We start from the raw sequence: 19,364 nt of genomic DNA on the forward strand, positions 1-19,364 counted from the left end.
GGTTGCAAGAGCAGATCGGGTAACTAAAGAGCTAAACGAGGTCCTTGTGGCCCATATTGAACTCCATCATTAGATGATAGATCTTTGTTTTCATGTAATGAACTTTGCTATTTGGGGATTGTATCAGTCCTATATGGGTGCTACATCTGGAATTTTGTGATGATCATAATGTTTTTATACAATGCATGGTTTATAAAAGTGCCCTAGCTTGTCAATTAGTGTGAGTGTTGAGTCGATGAGTCAAGTGGGCCCCATATGAAGATTGTTCAAGACAGTACCTCAAACAGATGTGTGTTCAGAGCTCATCACAGGTAAAGTTAGCCTCACATCCCAAATCCCAAAACACCCAGGTAAATAAAGGCCTTAAGAAAAACTTAGAACAACATAGGTGTTAAAAGTCTAAAAACCTTGTTTCAAAATGAAAAATTCTCTAAGTTTTCAGCTAAGTTCGATATTATCGATTCTTGGTCGATACAATCAAACACTCAGTCTCGATGATATCGAAATGACATTGATAACATCTAATTGAGTCTTCTTTATGTCCAACAACCATAAAGTATTTTGGACAAAATATTCAATAAATTGAAAGTACCTTCAATAAAATTGAATTTCAAATATCAATGATATCGAAGGACAGTTGATGATATCAAAAAGTCTCAGAAATTTATCCAGCAAAGGCTTGGTAAATATTCTTGATATGGCTCGAGGAATCGAAGTACAATCAATATCATCGCAATTCAAATCTCGATAATATCGACACGATATCGATGATATCAAAATGGGATCAGTTGTGTCCAACAAGTTTTTGAAAGAAAAATATTTAAATATTCAAGGATTCGAAGCACACATCGATATCATCAAAATTCAAATCACGATGATATCGATATATACTCGATATGAACATTAGGAGAAAACTGTTCTAGAAAACTTGAAAAGGAAAATCTTATGTGAATGATCGAGGAATTGATGTTGTCTCTATATGATCGTAATTCAAAAATTGATGAAATCAATATGTGATCAATATCATCGAATTAGGTCAAAACATGTCCAACAAGCTTTCTTAAAACATTCATTGAAAAGATCGATGAATCTAAAACACTGTCGATGATATCGGAATTCAAAATTTGAAAACATCGAAGCATGTTTGATGTCATCGATCGTCAGTCAAAAAGTTCCAGGTATGTGCTTCAGCTAAGTTCGCATCATCGAACCCTGACTCGATGGAATTGAAAGTATACGTTCAATGACATTGAGTTAGGACCGATGAGATCACTCAGTCAGACTTGACATATTTATTACCATTGGGACTTTTTGCCTATATATAGGAAGCTTGCTCTTGGTTGCTAAACGGAGAAAAGTAGAGAGAGCCTTGAGAGAGTTTTGTATACTATTTACCCTAAGCTCTTTTTCTTATGGAAGTTCATCCTTCAATCCACCCTCATCATTGATATTCAATAAAGTGGATTGAGGAATGAACTTCCTCATTCAAGGATCATCCAGCTACTATCTTAATGGCAAATCATTAAGTTGGGATACCTTAAATGCTTGAACGCTTGGAATCACTCCTTCTCTAAAATAGGAAAACATTTAATAGAGTAGGATTTCAACATAACCTTGACCCAACCCGTTGCCTTAATTGGAACATCGTCAAGTGTTATAGATTAAGGGAGCTGAAGAATCTTCATCATTAAGGAGGAGATCTTCATCAACATGATTAATGGGGCTCACCTACTTATCTGTAAGTCATTAGAGTCCAAAGACCCTGTTGATCATTCCTTTTGTAGGATTAGGTCGCAGGTGATTCTCACCCCTTTCAAGTCCTTATAGGAGGCCTCTGGCGGGAGAGTACGTGTGGGTGCTTTGTGTTGACCCTTGCTCTTGTGTAGGGCATAAACTTAGGTCCTTGTGTAGGTCCTTAATCTGTGTGGTCTAAAAGTTACGTTCCTTTTGTGGATCCTTGACCTGTGTGGTCTAAAAGGTAGGTTTCTTGAGTGGATCCTTTGCTCTTGTGTAGGGCATAAAACTTAGGTGCTTTGTATTAACCTTTGCACTTGTGTAGGGTATAAACTTGTGCCTCTGTGTAGGCATGTTAGGTACCTTGTGTAGTTCTTAAAGTCAACCTTGTGTAAGTTGTACTGGTTTGAGGTGAACCTGATCTGAAACATCCGTTAATGAAAATCGGTACACTCAAGGGTTGAGTGTGTCCGCCAGGAGTGGAGTAGGCATATAGCCGAACCACTATAAAATGACTGTGTTTGAGATTGTTATTTACGTATTCTTTTATTATGTTTACTTTGAATGATCACATGATGCATAATTATTTAGAACTGGTAAGTATCACATCTCACACACAGTTACTCAGTGCATCCATCATAGACTAAATTTATATACTTTTAGATATTGAATAGTCTTGTGATTGGATCCTCGATTTGGGTTGGAAGCCATTTGGGTTAAATTAAAGATATCTTGATAATTCGTATATTAGATCAAGATAATGGTAATAGGATTTTAAATTGTCATAAAATTTTATAAAGTCCTATTCACCCCTGTAAGTTCTATGTTTTCTAGCTCCTATTATTTTCAAATTTTATAGTGTCAAAACCTTTTGAAATTTATGTCTTATGTAGCTCATTTACAAGTTCAAGACATTGCATCACCTCAAGAACTTCAAATGTAAGATCAAGAGATATACAAGTTCAAGTACATAGTTCACTCCTTCAAACTTCAAAGTTCAAGGTTTCAAATCTTTATCTAAGGTAAGACAATAGTCTTTATTTGTATACTCAAAGCCTAAGGTGAAGTACAACTCAAGTACCTCAAGCTCAATCTTCAAAAAGTCTTAAGCTCAAGCTTCAAATGGTTCAGGATCAAGCTTCATCGTATGTCAAGATCTCAAGCTTCGTGAACTTCAAAGAACGACTATTAACCGAAGAAGAAGAAGATTCAATGTTCATATATTGCTTACAAGGTATGAAAGACCCTAGATTGACCATAGGATAGGTCATTTTGAATACATAATTTAATTGGGTCACTTTATAAGTGCATAGACTGTTTTTCAACTAGTCTTAAACTAAGTTTGACTAGTTCTAACACTGGCTCGACCAGTCTAAGAAATCATCGACCAGTCCTAAGTTTATTACTAATTTTTAAGATTTTTTTTAAAGCCTCGACCAGTCTTGGAGACTGCTCGATCGGTCGTGTGAACAGTGTTTGACTAGTCCTGTAGGCTCGACTCAAAGTCCAGTAACTAATTTGAGTTCCACACGACTAGTCATGGATAGGACTCGACCGGTCGAGCAGGCCCTTCGACCAGTTGTTGAACGGCCTTATCTTATCGCGCCCAAATTTTCAAAAGTTTATTGGTCCTCCGACCAGTCATGCCAACCTCTGGACTAGTCGAAGATGTGATTTCTACACTTATAAATAGAGCACGAATTTTAGAGTTTGATATTCAATTCAAGCAAAATCAATACGCCACTCTGAAAGATAAGTTAGTGATAATCTTAAGCTATTTAGTGTTTATTTCATATTCTCTTTAATTAGCTTTCTTTATATTTGATTTTGAGTTTCTACAATCCAATCATATTTGAAGAAGGGATTGAAATTTTCCCATTTCTTGGAATCAAAATCAAATTGAGCTAGCCCAACTTGATTTAATTTAAAAATCATTTAGAATCTAGAACTATTTCATAAGTGAGTGTGGACATTGAACTTCTACTCTGATTTGGTTCTACCGGGCTGCATCAAAGGAGAATATCTAGATAAGTTTATTTACTTTCTGTAAATTTCTGTTTTAGTTTTTGAGATTGTGCCAGGAAAATCTCTATTTTGGTTTGTCTAAGGTGATCTAGAAAACTCAGAGTGTGGAGTTTTTGAATTGTGTAAGCCCACTTGAAAGACACAATTGTGAGGGTTTTAGGTGAACCTTGAAAAACCTATTTCATAGTGAATACTAATATCCACTGTGTGAGGATATTAGGAGTGGAGTAGTTGTGTGACTGTTTTTCTAAACAGTTGGTGTACACACAAGCAAACCACTATAACTTTTGGTCTTGTGGTGATTGATTGTTTATTTCATTTTGAGGATGTTGTAATTTCCCTTTATGCATTTGTGGAGAATGTTGTAATTTCTTTTATGCAAGTGTGGGAATGTTGTAATAGCTTAGTTAGTTCCTTTGCTATTTAATTCTTTATTCCTCTGTATCAATTTGAGTTTTTTGATACACAGACCATTCTAGGAATCATGTTGTCCTACCATAAGACATTGGTTTTTGGTGTAAGGTTGTCCTTAGAACAACATCTATATCAACCTCTCAATACTTGTACATTTGAGGTTATTATTCATTTTAGCATTGTGGAATTGTTTATGCACTATCTCTATTTATTTATTTAAATTCAACTGTTAATTTTTTAATTTGGTATAGTCCTATTCACCCCCGCCCCCCTCTAGGACTCTTAGCTCGACCTTTTCAACCACCCTCTAGGACACTTTGACCTATTCCTACTTCTACTAGAGCGGTGATTACCGCAATTTCAATTGGTATCAGAGCAGGTCTATCTTACGGGTCTAACAGCCTAGAGAGTGATCTTGATTGAAGTTGGAATCATGGCCAAAGGAGAGGGCTCATTGGTAACTAAACCTCCTATTTTTTATGGCTCAAATTATGCTTAATGGAAAGCTAGGATGCACTACTTTCTACGATCTCTGGATCATGAGGTTTGGGAAATAGTTGAAATTGGATATGTACCACCAACTAACAATGTAGTACTTGAAAATGGTACAACTATCTTCAAACCTTAATACAAAGAAATGTGGACAACATACGACAAAGAAAAACAAACATCAAAAGCAAAAGCAATGAATGCTATTTACTGTGCTGTGTCCTAAGAAGCTTTCAACCAAATTAATATGTGTGGCACAGCTAAAGAAGCATGGGGTCTGTTGGAAATAAACCATGAGGGGACAAGCAAAGTGAAAAGATCCAAGCTGCAACTCCTAACTTCACAATTTGAACATCTCAGAATGGAGGAACATGAGACCTTCATGGAATTCTTTACAAAACTGAATATCATCTGCAATTCCATGGGTGGATTGGGAGAGAAGGTTCTAGTGTCAAAAATTTATAGGAAAATACTAAGATCCCTACCAGAACGATTCAACTCCAAAGTAACAACTATCGAAGAGTGTAGAAATGTGGGTTAAATGAAAGTAGAAGAACTCGTAGGTTCCCTACAAACATTTGAACTACACTTTAAACCTGCTCCCAAATCCAAAAATAATGCCCTCAAAACTTCAAAGCACATCACCACAAATGAGGAGGAGGAAAGTGAAAGGGAAAATGAAGATGAAGAAGTGGCCCTTTTAGTTCAACGGTTCAGAAAATTCTTCTATAAAAACCGTGGCCGACCATTTAAAGGGAAACAGTTGGACAACAAGCATTATACAAGTAAACCTGTTAAAAGGTCCAAAGAGCCACAGTGTTACACGTGCTGAAAGTTTGGGCACCTGTCTACTGAATGCCCCAACAGAAAAACCAAAGGAAAGTCTATGACAACTACTTGGGATGATACTGAAGAATCAAGCTCAAACTTCAGTGGTTCAGAAAATTATGGAGACTAGAAATCCCTGAAAATACTCATGGCCTCCACAACCATAAACATTCCATTGGTAATCGAGGAAATTGATGAATCGCGAGTCGAAGGGACATTTCCATTAAATGAGGAGAAAGAAGAAGAAAATGATAATTTATAGGATGCCTATAATCAACTTTACATACATAGCATCAACATCCTTAAAAGACTTGGCATTAGTGAAAATAAGAATAAATTGCTGCAAAGGGATCTAGATAAAACTTTAGAGACCAATACACACATAATTAATGATTTTTAGCAATACCACTCAGATAATGATAGGCTTAAAATAATCAACTCATTTCTCAAATTTGAGTCAGTAAAACCAACCAAACAGATTGAACTATTGAAAGATGAAAACATGCATCTTAAGAATGAAAATCACACACTTATCTTTGATGCAAAAAAATCAAGAAAAATTGTTGAGCATAGTTACAAATTCTCCCAAAGTAGTGAAAAACTAGAAAGACTCTTAGGGATGGGGAGACATCAAAAGGAAAAGAGAGGACTAGGATATGAAAAATTCAAACCAAACCTCACTCCTGCAGCACCAATGGTAGGAAAGAGTGCTACATTAGGATGTAACACTAGGACTACTCCTATTTGTTATTCATGTGGCGACTCTGGTCATTATAAATTTGAATGCCTCGTTACTAGGAGAACTCAATCCAATTCCGGTTTGGACCTTTAAGGAAAATATAGATCGACCAGAAGAATGATACAAACTGTCAAGAGTTCGCCAAAGTACATGGCAAGAGGTAAGCTACTTCCATCCCCACCTGAAATGACTAAGAATATGGAGAAGCTACTAAGTCAGGTAGCTCAACTGAATCAGAAAACAAATGAATTAATGAAATAAGGAAAAGTGATTCAGCTACCTAATATACCCAAATGAGTTCAACGCAAAGTAAAAACAACACCTTCAGGTAAACTTGACACAAAATGGGTAGTGAAAGAAAAGAAAAATTGCCTAGTAACTCACTCAAATCCTAAAACAAGCAATAATACTAAGTGGTACTTGGATAGCGGGTGCTCAAGACATGTCATAGGTGACAAAACTCTTCTCTCCAACTATTCAAATCTTAATGAAAGAAATGTCACCTTCGTTGATGGAATCACCGCTAAGGTACTAGGGCATGGAACTATTGTTGGATTAGAGATGCTAAAAAATGAGAATGATTTATGTGTAGAAGGACTGACTCATAACCCTCTAAGAATTTCTCAAATATGTGACAACATGCATGTGGTAACATTCTCCACACAAGAGTGCAAGATCTTGGACCTATCAGGAAAACTAATTATGAATGGTCTTCGCACTAATGATCAATTCTATGTTATTAGAGGCAACAGGAAGGATGATCCTTCTGCCTACTAGTGTGGGAACACAGATCCAGGCTACAACATCTAAGCCTTGGACATACATATGTGAAAAGATGTATTCTTTTTATGATTATCATGATATATCTGAGGATAATACTCCTCAAAAATTATTTTTGAATATAAACACTGCAAGTGCTTATAATTTTATAGGTTACAACTTTTTGTACAAATTTTGATATGTACTCAAGCTAATATGAAAATATACTATGATATGCACATATGAAAGATCATCGAAGTGCTCAAATAAATGTCATACTTTTTCACTTCGATAAGTTAGTCGATGAATCGAATGAATCCTTGATTATATCGAAAAAATATCGATATCATCGATGACCTTTCAGAATCAGAAACGTCACACGTTATAAAGTGTTATCGAAGACCTCTTTAAAAACATCGATGTAAGGCGCTCGATGAGATCGATGTAGACACAATGTCATCGAAAAATTCCACGAAATAAAAGTCGGGTGAGTGGGAAAAGTTTTTTCACTTTTCACTTTTACCATTTCCATTTAGGCGGTTTGTCTTCCAGAACATTTCTGTTGTCTTGACCGGTTGTCTGCTCCTGAAATTTGAGGATCCCCAACGTCTACTCCCTCCATTCAAAGGTATCATTCCTTCGATTTGATGTAATGCAGTTTGATAGGATTTCTATTAAGTCAACCAATCAATCATTCACTCCTTGGTTAATTCTCTGTCTTCCTTCACCTTGTTGTCAATTAATCATGTCTAAAAACAAGGGAAAAGCCCCAATTGCAGTCAAATCATCTCGTCCTACACGGAAGAAATCACTGGCTCCGCGAGAAAGGGCCAGAGCACCCTCATCACCTGTTCACCACCGTGAATCCTCCGTAAGACAAACGTCACGTGGTGAGACTCCGGCAGTGGCACATACTCCTCCATCGGCTGCACCAACTCCTCCTCCAAATGTAAATGTGTTGGAAAAATATACTGGGAGGAGTCTGGTACATGAATGATGGGTTGATAGGGAGTGCATTCAAACATACAATTTAGAATCTCTTTTGGATGCAGTTAATTGGTTGCCCATTTTAGACTTTGGTGGTATATGTCATGATGAAAGGACCTATCGCTTTCTTGCATACTATCATTCTCTGGTCCTTGATCCTCCATAGATAACTGTCTCTGTCGGGGAAGAAAGTGTTGAAATCACGATCGAATCCATTGCCAACATATTTGGTCTTACCTTGTCTCCTATCAGTCTATCCAGTCTTAACCTCAAGGACCCAACAAACTAATCTAAGATCACCAAATTTTTGTGTCAAGGTAGAGATATCCCATGGTATCAAGGGAACGCTCTTTATGCAAAATCATGTCTCCAAAATACCAAGTTTTGTATGGGATTTCTCCACAAATATATACCCCAGAGGGACGAATCGAGCTGATCTTACCTCCTTCATGGTCTTGGTTCTATACAGCATCGCATATCGTATTAAGCTATGTCTGCCCACTTTAATTCTCCACCAACTAGCTTGTGTCATTGTTCACTCCCCAAGTATAGGGTTGTGATGTAGTAATAAACTCGGTAAGACCGAGGTCGAATCCACAGGGACTGATACCTGTACGTTATCTGAAACTAAGTAGAACTAGAACTAGACTAAGATGCTATCTAAATCAAAGAGAATTTAGGGAATAATTTGTGGAATAATTATCTAAAACTTAAGTAATTCAGAGGAAGGAAAACTAGGGATTCAGAGGATCCACTTGTAGAGATCAGGGAGATCTTATGCCTGCATCAAGGATTATGGAATTCAAACTGAACTTACTTGATCTGATTCTCAAGAGATGAAAGGTAGATGAATTAGAATGGATTCCATCATCAAACCATGCCCAGGAGACAAAGTAAACAACAGAATTAAACTAATTACCAACCAACCAACAACGTATGAAGATCAGGAAGGGTACTGTCATCCTACCATGCCCATGGAACAATGATGAACAACAGGGCTTCCTGACTTCATAAACATAAAAAGGGGAAGAAATATTCAAAGCCATTGCAAACCCATTGTAATTTTAGTCACAACAGACCATTAAAGACTAAGAAAACTATTCCTTGAATAATCAACTTAAACTCAGTTCAGAAATTTAAATTAAGTGCATAGAATTAGACTCTCTCATCTCGCTACAGGCTTCACCTCTTAGCCCTAGCTAAGAGGATTAGCCACACATGAATGGGCTAATAACCTTAGGCATTATAAGAGAAAGAAGAAAAGGAAAAAAAACAACAGCCTAAACCTAAGCTAGCTCCTGTGCTCTCTCTCTCCAGCCGTGGATAGCAGAAAGCCGACGTCCAGCTCTCTTTCTCTCTCCGTCACATGTGCCAGCAGCCACGCCCCTACTCCCTGCTCTTCAAATCGTGCAACCGTCCAAGCCCCACCGTCTCAAACCTCTCCAGCCGCAAAAAAAACCTGCTGCTCTCTGTCTCCTTCACCTCCGTTTTCTGATTTCCCTTTCTTTCTCCCTCTCTTTTTTTCTTTAATAGCAGGAAGGCCGGTGGAAGGGAGTCCCGGCTGGAGTCGTGCGTGCAGAAGAGCCCTTTCACAGCAAGGAATCGGCAGAAGAGGCGCGGGTCAGCTTACGCAGCCAGTAATCAGAGACTTCGTGCGGCCCGCTGTTCATTTTCTGATCGATTCTGCCAGCGTGGAAGTGGATGAATCTTCCCTCTCTATCATTTAGACGGTTCAGATCATCGAAAAGATTGATGATTGTGGCCCACAACTCCCCCGAATCTCCGGATTTCCCGGACGCGCGTAAGGTTCACGCAGACCTGCTGACGTGATCGGTAGGCCCTATAGTGATGTTTTATGAGAAATCCACACCGTCCATTGAAATCTTCGTGAAAATCCAGTCAGGGACGAGTGGTTTTTGCAGGTTCTTGTGTGGCCCACTGAATATTGTATTCCGCCGTCCATCCTGAGTTTCGACGGTCAAAATCCGCTTCACGCTGCTTCCTACAAAAATTCCACCTAGGTGAGGTTAGTAACCCTCCTCTGTACACAATGGACGGTCCAGATTGATGTTTTGGACGAAAACTGGGCCCCACTGTGCAGAACCGGCGGACGGCGTGAATACGCTGTCCGTATTGGATTTGGAGAAGAAGACGTTGGTCAGCGTGCGCTGACCGACTTTGAGGCGTTCCGTGCACGGCTGGTGCATTTGTGTACCGTGCACACATGATGCACATGCGGTCCTACGGAGATGTTCGTGAGAAATCCGCTCCATCCATCCGTATTGTCAGCCCATTTAACGCGTTGAGACTAATTTTTAAGCACATCTAGATAGCAGGCGGGCCCCATATCACTGTTTTGGTGGCTGATCTATCCGTTGAGCCACTTTTATTGGGGTCTGAGGGCTGAAATTTGATGTGTACGGTTAATTCATGATCCTTAGGCCACGTATGAAGTTTCGTCTTGATTAGATGGTGGGAACCCTATGATCTTGCATTTTGGACATCTTTTAGGCCTGTTTAAGATGAGTGGCTAGACTTTCTCTGATCTCTGATGTGTAATTCTATCGATCTTGGGTCTCTGGAGTCCGTCCCATGCTTTGAGAGCGTTAAGTCCATGCTTTAAGTACCCTTTTCCAGTCCAGACTCGTAGATATGCCCTGCATCACAAACATGATTAAATCAGCCCTTAAACGGAATTATGCTTGTAGATCCAAGTAATAACTGGGGTCTAATATGCAATATTTGACCCTCAACACAACCCCCAACCAGCATTTTGCTAGTCCCGAGCAAAGTATGCGAAAAATAAATTGAGAATTACAGGATAATTTCTACAAACTCAAGAGATTTATGAAAAATAGTTCAGATACTTGAATTCTAAGATTCATGAATGTTGGCATTACTTTTTCCTGAAATCAAGCTTACGGTAAACTTCATAATCAAGTTCAAAATATTTGTCCATTAATTAGAATAATTCTAAATATTGAATTCCATGGATGTATAGTCCAATCTCGACTAGTCAACATTAAGATTCACCTTGATATTTAAGGATATCATTGGTAACAAATAAGAGAAATCACGATAACCCAACTTGGCTTACACCTTATCTGTTTATTCTTTTAATTTTAATTTTAATTTTAATTTTAATTTTAATTTTTATTTTTATTTTTATTTTTTTTTGAAGTAACGCCAAGAAGAGGGATCAAATCCTGACGCAGGGGAGGACGTGAGGTCGAGCACCGTCTCCCTCAAGAGGATAACTATTCCGAATCCACGGAACTTCTCTGGACTCCTCACAGAGACTTCTCGAATCCACGAGGAAAGAAAGCAGAAAATAGAAATAAATTCTAATAAATTCGAAATTGATTGATGAATGATTAAAATTGAGTTCACAACCCTTTAAATAAGGGTATCAAGCAATGGGAAAGAAATCATAATCAAACTACAACTCAAACTCCTAGAATCCGCGACTTACTATAAATAGTAAACTTACTATTTATAGACGGTCGTGATGTCTACTAGTGCGCAAGGTTTTCAGCTAAAAATAGTAAGTGTCCTATTTGGCTTCACCAAACCGTTCCCCTAATTATTCTAAGCTCTTTTCACGTTGGGCGCAACTCCTAAAGCCCAACGGATGAAGAGTTATAATCAAACTGAAACTTACTATTTATAGTAAAAACGAAATTAAAACAGGGAAACGACCGTCAATCAAGGGGTTTTTCGCAATTTCGGGCGGCGCAACCTGGCATAGCGGGGTTGGTTGGCTAAAGTAGCTCGTTCTACCCCAAAATCATATATTTTACGTTAGCTAACTCATTCCGGATTGCGAGATACGCCCGATCTAAGGTCCGATGGTCCGGATCACTTCTGTCGTCGACCGGGCCTTTTCTGATCCATCTTGGCCATGAAACTGTCCGCGACCCACTCTACATCAAATCCTCACCTACAGGGAGCAAACCTAAGGTAAAGACTGTTCGTCCAATCCATTCGATTTCTCAAGTTGGTTCCTTTCATGTTTAGTGATTACCAAGTTAATCCTTTAATATCGAACTGAAACCTTAATATGCGAGCGAGATGTGTCCTGCGAATTCATGACTCAATCAATGTTTACAATTCTAATAATGGTTTAACAATTCAAACTTAGCTGTGAAATTTAATAGATAACTGAATCCAAGAGTCATGAAGTACCAACATCACGCATCTTGAAATTCTAAGTGCCCTAGATGGCCTGTCAAAATCACTTCGACTTCATCAGAAATCCTGAAAAATTAAAAATTTTCACAACTTTTGCTCAAGACCAAGAAAACACTGATCAGGAAACCTAATCTCCCACCCCCAACCAAAAATCTACATTGTCCTCAATGTAAATAGAAATAGACATGCAATGCACATGAGACAACGGAAAAATAGGAGTGATGGAAAGATAGTACCTGGACGAAAGAATCAAGAGGCTTTCCCAAGATATCTACGTAAGAGCGGGTCAGTACAAGAGAGAAACCAAAAAATAAAGATAAAATCCTACCTATACCACTTTTGCAGGTACTCTCGATTGCATTTAGCGTATGCAACAAGCCTTTAAACCCTTAAGTTGCCCCTAGTGGACGAGTTGTAGTCTCGTGAGGGTTTGCAGTAATGTTACCCACAAACATTGAAATAACTAATGATAAGGATGAAAAGAAGTGAAGAGCTGGGTTGCCTCCCAGGAGCGCTAAGTTTACTGTCTTCAGCCAGACAAATAAAGCAACTACCCTAGTCCTAAGAAAACAGGAAACTTACCTATACCTCCATCAGACTAGGAGATCAATCCTGGTAGACAGGATCAGTCAGAGGCATGGACATGTCCTCTGAATCAAATCTCTCGACAAATGGTTTCAATCGATGTCCATTGACTTTAAACTCCTTGCCATTGTCGGGATCTCTTATCTCAACGGCCCCATGCGGAAAAACAGTGACAACAATGTAAGGGCCGGTCCAACGAGATCGAAGCTTACCCGGAAAGAGATGTAATCGAGAATTGTACAAAAGGACCTTCTGACCAGGCGTGAATGATTTTCGCAAAATGTGTTGGTCATGAAATGCTTTCATCTTGTCCTTGTAAATTCTCGAATTATCGTACGCATCATTCCGGATTTCTTCAAGTTCATTCAATTGAAGTTTACGTAGCGAGCCAGCGTTGTCCAGATTGAAATTAAGATTTTTGATCGCCCAGTACGCTCTATGTTCCAGCTCCACAGGCAAGTGACAAGCCTTCCCATAGACAAGTCTAAAGGGAGACATTCCAATAGGGGTTTTAAATGCAGTACGGTATGCCCATAAGGCATCGGTCAATCGAATTGACCAATCCTTACGATCAGGGTTGACCGTCTTCTCCAAGATGTGTTTAATTTCCCTATTAGAAATCTCGGCTTGCCCACTTGTCTGTGGATGGTATGGGGTGCTCACCTTATGAGAGATACCGTATTTCTTCATTAAGCTCTCAAATGGTTTATTACAAAAGTGTGAGCCCCCATCACTAATGATGGCTCGAGGCGTTCCGAATCGAGAAAGGATGTTTTCTTTTAAGAATTTAATGACCGTGCGATGGTCATTCTTTCGACACGGAATCGCTTCGACCCATTTAGTGACATAATCCACGGTGAACAAAATATACAGATTTCCAAACGATTGGGGGAATGGTCCCATGAAATTGATGCCCCAGCAATCAAATGCTTCAATGATAAGAATGGGATTCAAAGGCATCATATTTCGACGGGACAATGCTCCCAATTTCTGACAACGCTCACAAGCTTTGCAAAACTCATGAGTGTCCCTAAACATAGTGGGCCAGTAAAAGCCACACTGCAGAATCTTGGCCGTGGTCTTTTTAGCAGAAAAGTGACCACCACAGGCCTCTGAGTGACAGAAGGAGATGACGCTTTGATGCTCATCGTCTGGTACACATCTCCTTAGGATTTGGTCTGGGCAATATTTAAATAAATAAGGATCATCCCAGAAAAAGTTGCGCACCTCGGTGAAGAATTTCTTCTTATCTTGCGCAGTCCACTGTGTCGGTATGGCACCTGTAGCAAGATAATTAGCAATATCAGCGAACCAAGGTGAATGGGAGACTCTGAACAGTTGTTCATCAGGGAACATATCATTGATATGGGTCGCCTCAAGGGAATCAGAGGTATTAAGGCGAGAAAGGTGATCGGCCACTACGTTCTCTACTCCCTTTTTATCTTTAATTTCCAAATCAAATTCTTGGAGTAGAAGGATCCATCGTATCAAGCGGGGCTTAGAATCATTCTTAGAAAGAAGATACTTCAGTGCCGCATGATCTGTATAGATAATGATCTTGGATCCGATCAGGTAGGACTTAAATTTGTCCAAGGCGAACACTACGGCTAAGAGTTCCTTTTCCGTAGTCGAGTAGTTCACTTGGGCAGGATTTAGAGTCCTACTTGCGTAATGAATGACGTAGGGCTTCTTATCTTTTCTCTGGCCTAGGACCGCCCCAAGAGCATAATCAGAAGCGTCGCACATAAGCTCAAAAGGAAAGCTCCAGTCGGGTGGCTGCATGATAGGTGCAGCGGTTAACGTGCCCTTAAGCTTGGTGAAAGCTTCCTGGCATTGCTCAATCCACTCGTACGGAGAATCCTTTTGAAGAAGATTACATAAAGGACGAGAGAGAAGACTAAAGTCCTTTATGAATCGCCTGTAAAATCCTGCGTGTCCTAAGAAGGATCGCACGTCTCTGATGTTCTTGGGTGGAGGTAGGTTAGAGATAAGATCGATTTTTGCCTTATCTACCTCGATTCCTTTGGACGAGATGATATGCCCAAGGACAATTCCCTTTTTAACCATGAAATGGCACTTCTCCCAATTAAGTACCAAGTTCTTTTCTTCACATCTTTTCAGCACACATTTAAGACTTTCCAAGCACTTGCTGAAAGATGGACCGTAAACAGAGAAATCGTCCATGAAGACCTTTAAATATTGCCCTACCATATCAGAAAAGATACTAAGCATACATCGCTGAAAGGTGGCAGGGGCATTACATAGTCCGAATGACATCCTTCGATAGGCAAAGGTGCCGTAGGGACATGTAAATGTAGTCTTTTCTTGGTCTTCAGGGGCTATCTCTATCTGATTTAGCCCGAATACCCGTCAAGGAAACTGTAATAGGAATGACCAGCTAACCTTTCCAGGATCTGATCAATGAATGGTAAAGGAAAGTGGTCTTTCCTCGTGACGGTATTCAACTTCCTGTAGTCAATGCACATTCTCCAACTAGTAGTAACTCTAGTTGGCACGAGTTCATTATTAGCATTGGCTACGATGGTGATTCCGGACTTCTTAGGGACCACTTGAGTTGGACTCACCCATTGACTATCAGATATAGGGTATATAATACCCACATCCAATAGTTTAAGAACCTCGGCCTTAACCACTTCCTTCATATTTGGATTTAGTCTACGTTGTGGTTGCCGAGCGATTTTTGCATTATCCTCAAGATATATGCGGTGAGTGCAAATCGAGGGATCGATTCCCTTGAGGTCCGCTATCGTCCATCCCAGGGCTCCTTTATGCTCAATGAGAGTAGATATAAGCATACTCTCCTGTTCTTTCTCCAGGTGGGCAGAGATCACCACCGGGTATGTCTCATCTTGACCTAAATAAGCATATTTCAAATCAGAGGGCAAAGGTTTTAGGTCAAGCTTCGGCGGCTTGAGGTTAGACGGTAGAGGCACTACATCGGTTTGTGGCAATTCTTCAAATTGTGGCCTCCACCGGTTAACTTCAAGTACCGGTGCAGTATCAAGCAAGGCACACGTCTCCCTAATCATGTCATCATCAAAATCATGGGAGTGGGCCAGGCACGTCTCCAGATGGTCGGAGGATAAGGTCAGCGGTGTCGTATCTTCCACGAAAGAGTCAATCATGTTAATGTCGTGGAAATCGTCATCATCCTCTGAGTTGCTGCTGTTATTGAAAAAAATGTTTGACTCTAATGTCAAATTTCCAAAAGACATAGTCATGATACCATTCCTGCAATTGATAATTGCATTTGACGTGGCAAGGAATGGGCGACCAAGAATGACAGGAATCTGAGTGCTCATGTTATTGATGGGTTCGGTGTCCAGGATGATAAAATCTACCGGGTAGTAAAATCTATCGACCTGGACTAACACATCCTCAATTATCCCTCTTGGTACACGAACAGAGCAATCAGCAAGTTGTAGTGTGGTTAGGGTGGGTTTTAATTCACCCAAACCTAACTGTTTGTATACCGAGTAGGGAATCAGATTGACGCTCGCTCCTAAGTCAAGAAGTGCGTAATCAATTCGATGGTTCCCGATTACACATGATATGGTTGGGCTACCGGGATCCTTGAATTTTTGCGGCACGTCTTGCTTCAGGATGGCACTCACTTTCTCAGTCAAGAAGATTTTCTTTTGAATAATTTTTCATCTTTTGGTTGTGCATAAGTCTTTCAGGAATTTGACATATGAAGGTATTTGTTTAACGACATCAAGTAGAGGAATGTTGACTTTCACCTGTTTCAACACCTCTAAGATATCCTGAGAGTTAGAGAGAGGTTTTGGTGAAACCAACCGTTGGGGGAATGGAGCAACTGGCTTCTCTAGAAGTTCCGGTTCTACTTTTTATAGGTCATCATTAGATCCATCATTGTTGCCCTCTTCTGGTTCTTGAGGCTTTTCGGGCCTAACCGGAAGAGTTTTATCAATGATCTTCCCACTCCTAAGAGTGGTGATGGATTTAACATGCCCCATCTGATTTGAAGAGCTGGGATCATTATTCTCGTACTGCGGTTTAGGATTTGGGAGAGGTTGTGCAGGAAGCATCCCCTTTTCTATAACCGTCATACGAGAATCTATCTTTTGCATAAAATCTATGATTCCCCGCATTGCCTGAGCCAGCTCTTGTATGGGATTTTGAACCGGTTCCTCTTGAGGTTTCACTTGATTTGGATTTTGATTGAAGAAACCTGGAGGAGTCGCCGTTTGTCCATTCCTCCAACTAAAGTTTGGATGATTTTTCCAGCCAGGATTGTATGTGTTGGAGTTAGGTCCAGTAAAAGGTCTTTAATAGTTATTTACGGCATTGGCTTGTTCATTCAACACTCCTCGAAAGGCAGGTATTGTAGGACAGTTTTCAGTTGTGTGAATGTTGCAATCACAGATGCCGCAAACAATTTCATTGACCTTATCCTTCTTTCCTTCCATGGCCTCAACTTTCCTTATGAGCGTAGTCACTTTACACTTGAGATCATCCTCTTCTTTCAAGAGATATAATCCACCTTTCTCCTTTAATTGAGTCGGCCTAGACGTGGTGTTCGACTTTGGGTAATAGTCCCAAGATTGTGTTTTTTCAGCCAAACTGTCGAGGTAGTCCCATACCTCGTTGACATCTTTATTAATGAACTCTCCATTACACATTGTCTCGACCATTTGGCGCATGGAAGATGTCATTCCATCATAGAAAAAATTTGTAATGCGCCACGTTTCAAATCCGTGTTGTGGGCATGAACTGACCAAATCTTTAAACCTTTCCCAACATTGGAAGAATGTTTCATCTTCCTTTTGGGCAAAGTTCATGATTGCTTTTCTGAGAGTAATCGTTTTATGGTGTGGGAAGAATTTCTTTATGAATTCCCTCTGCATGTCGTTCCATGTGCCAATGGATCTAGGACGCAGCGAATGTAACCACGTCTTAGCTTTCTCTTTTAAGGAAAAAGGAAAGAGTTTCAGCCTAATTATATCCTCAGATACATTAGGAAAACATAATGTAGCTATAATCTCATCGAACTCTTTCAAATGTAGATATGGACTCTCTGATTCAAGTCCATGGAATTTGGGAAGGAGTTGGATAACTCCTGGCTTGATGTCCATTTGTCCTGTATTTTTAGGAAAAATCATGCATGAGGGCATACTCACTCCCGCCGGTTGTAGATAATCTCGTAAAGTACGAGGCGGGGGTGCCTGTTGCACCTCATTCTCATCTTGGGTATCCTCCACCCTGGGTGGAAGTAGAGGAGGTTGGTCTTCAGCCATAACTTTAGTTAACTCAGGGGATTTCGAGCAGTGTCTAGTCCTGCGATGGATAGTCAACCCCTCAACCAATCCTCCTTCAGTCAAGAGACGTCGAGCATCGTCACGGGCCCACTTGGGCATGAAACACTCGCAGCCCTCAATTAAATTTAAAGCCTAATCCTAAGAAAGGAGAAGAAAATCTAGAAAGAAAGAGAGAGTTGGAAAGAAATTACCAAACTGGAGTCCTAGGTTAAGGACCTGCAAAATAAAAATAAAATAAGTTAGATTCTAAAAGAAAGTAGAAACTTCTAAAATAAACTAGGAAAGTCCTATACTAGAAAGTAAATTGCTAGAAGAGAACTGAAAAATAGAAAGTAGAGAAGGAGTGTACCGAATTAGAATTTCTATCTTAAAGGCCTACAAAATAGGAAGGTTAGTTTCTAAAAAAAAATCTAAAAATAAATTAGGAAACAAATTAGATTTTAAAAGAGTTAGAAAGTTACTAAAATAGAAATAGAAAGTTAATTTCTAAAAAGGGAAAGAAATAACCTAATTCCTAAAAATAAACTATTTCCTACAGAAGGGAGGATACTAGAATTAGAAAATTTCTAAAATCTAAACCTTAATTCTAAAAAAATAGGAAAAAGTAAAGAGATTAGGAAGGAATTACCAATTGAGAAACTTATGTCAAGATCCTATAAAACAGGAAACAAGTTAGTTTTGAACTTAAATAAAAATAAATAAATAAAACTAAGGTTAGTAAAATCCTAATCTTAAACTAATCCTAAAACCAATTAATTTCAGAGAATCGTAACCGTCAGTCCCCGGCAACGGCGCCAAAAACTTGTTCACTCCCCAAGTATAGGGTTGTGATGTAGTAATAAACTCGGTAAGACCGAGGTCGAATCCACAGGGACTGATACCTGTACGTTATCTGAAACTAAGTAGAACTAGAACTAGACTAAGATGCTATCTAAATCAAAGAGAATTTAGGGAATAATTTGTGGAATAATTATCTAAAACTTAAGTAATTCAGAGGAAGGAAAACTAGGGATTCAGAGGATCCACTTGTAGAGATCAGGGAGATCTTATGCCTGCATCAAGGATTATGGAATTCAAACTGAACTTACTTGATCTGATTCTCAAGAGATGAAAGGTAGATGAATTAGAATGGATTCCATCATCAAACCATGCCCAGGAGACAAAGTAAACAACAGAATTAAACTAATTACCAACCCATGGAACAATGATGAACAACAGGGCTTCCTGACTTCATAAACATAAAAAGGGGAAGAAATATTCAAAGCCATTGCAAACCCATTGTAATTTTAGTCACAACAGACCATTAAAGACTA

The 19,364-nt window shown here is 39.3% G+C and overlaps 1 non-coding gene across 1 annotated transcript; it reads left to right on the forward strand.

The window, feature by feature from the left end:
- The first annotated feature begins 17,485 nt into the window (after positions 1–17,485).
- On the forward strand, positions 17,486–17,592 carry LOC131250182 (small nucleolar RNA R71). Its single transcript, XR_009173112.1, has one exon. It is a non-coding gene; the product is annotated as a small nucleolar RNA R71 (small nucleolar RNA).
- The last annotated feature ends 1,772 nt before the right edge of the window (positions 17,593–19,364 follow it).

This window comes from Magnolia sinica, chromosome 6 (assembly GCF_029962835.1).
Source record: "Magnolia sinica isolate HGM2019 chromosome 6, MsV1, whole genome shotgun sequence".
Lineage (NCBI taxonomy): Eukaryota > Viridiplantae > Streptophyta > Magnoliopsida > Magnoliales > Magnoliaceae > Magnolia > Magnolia sinica.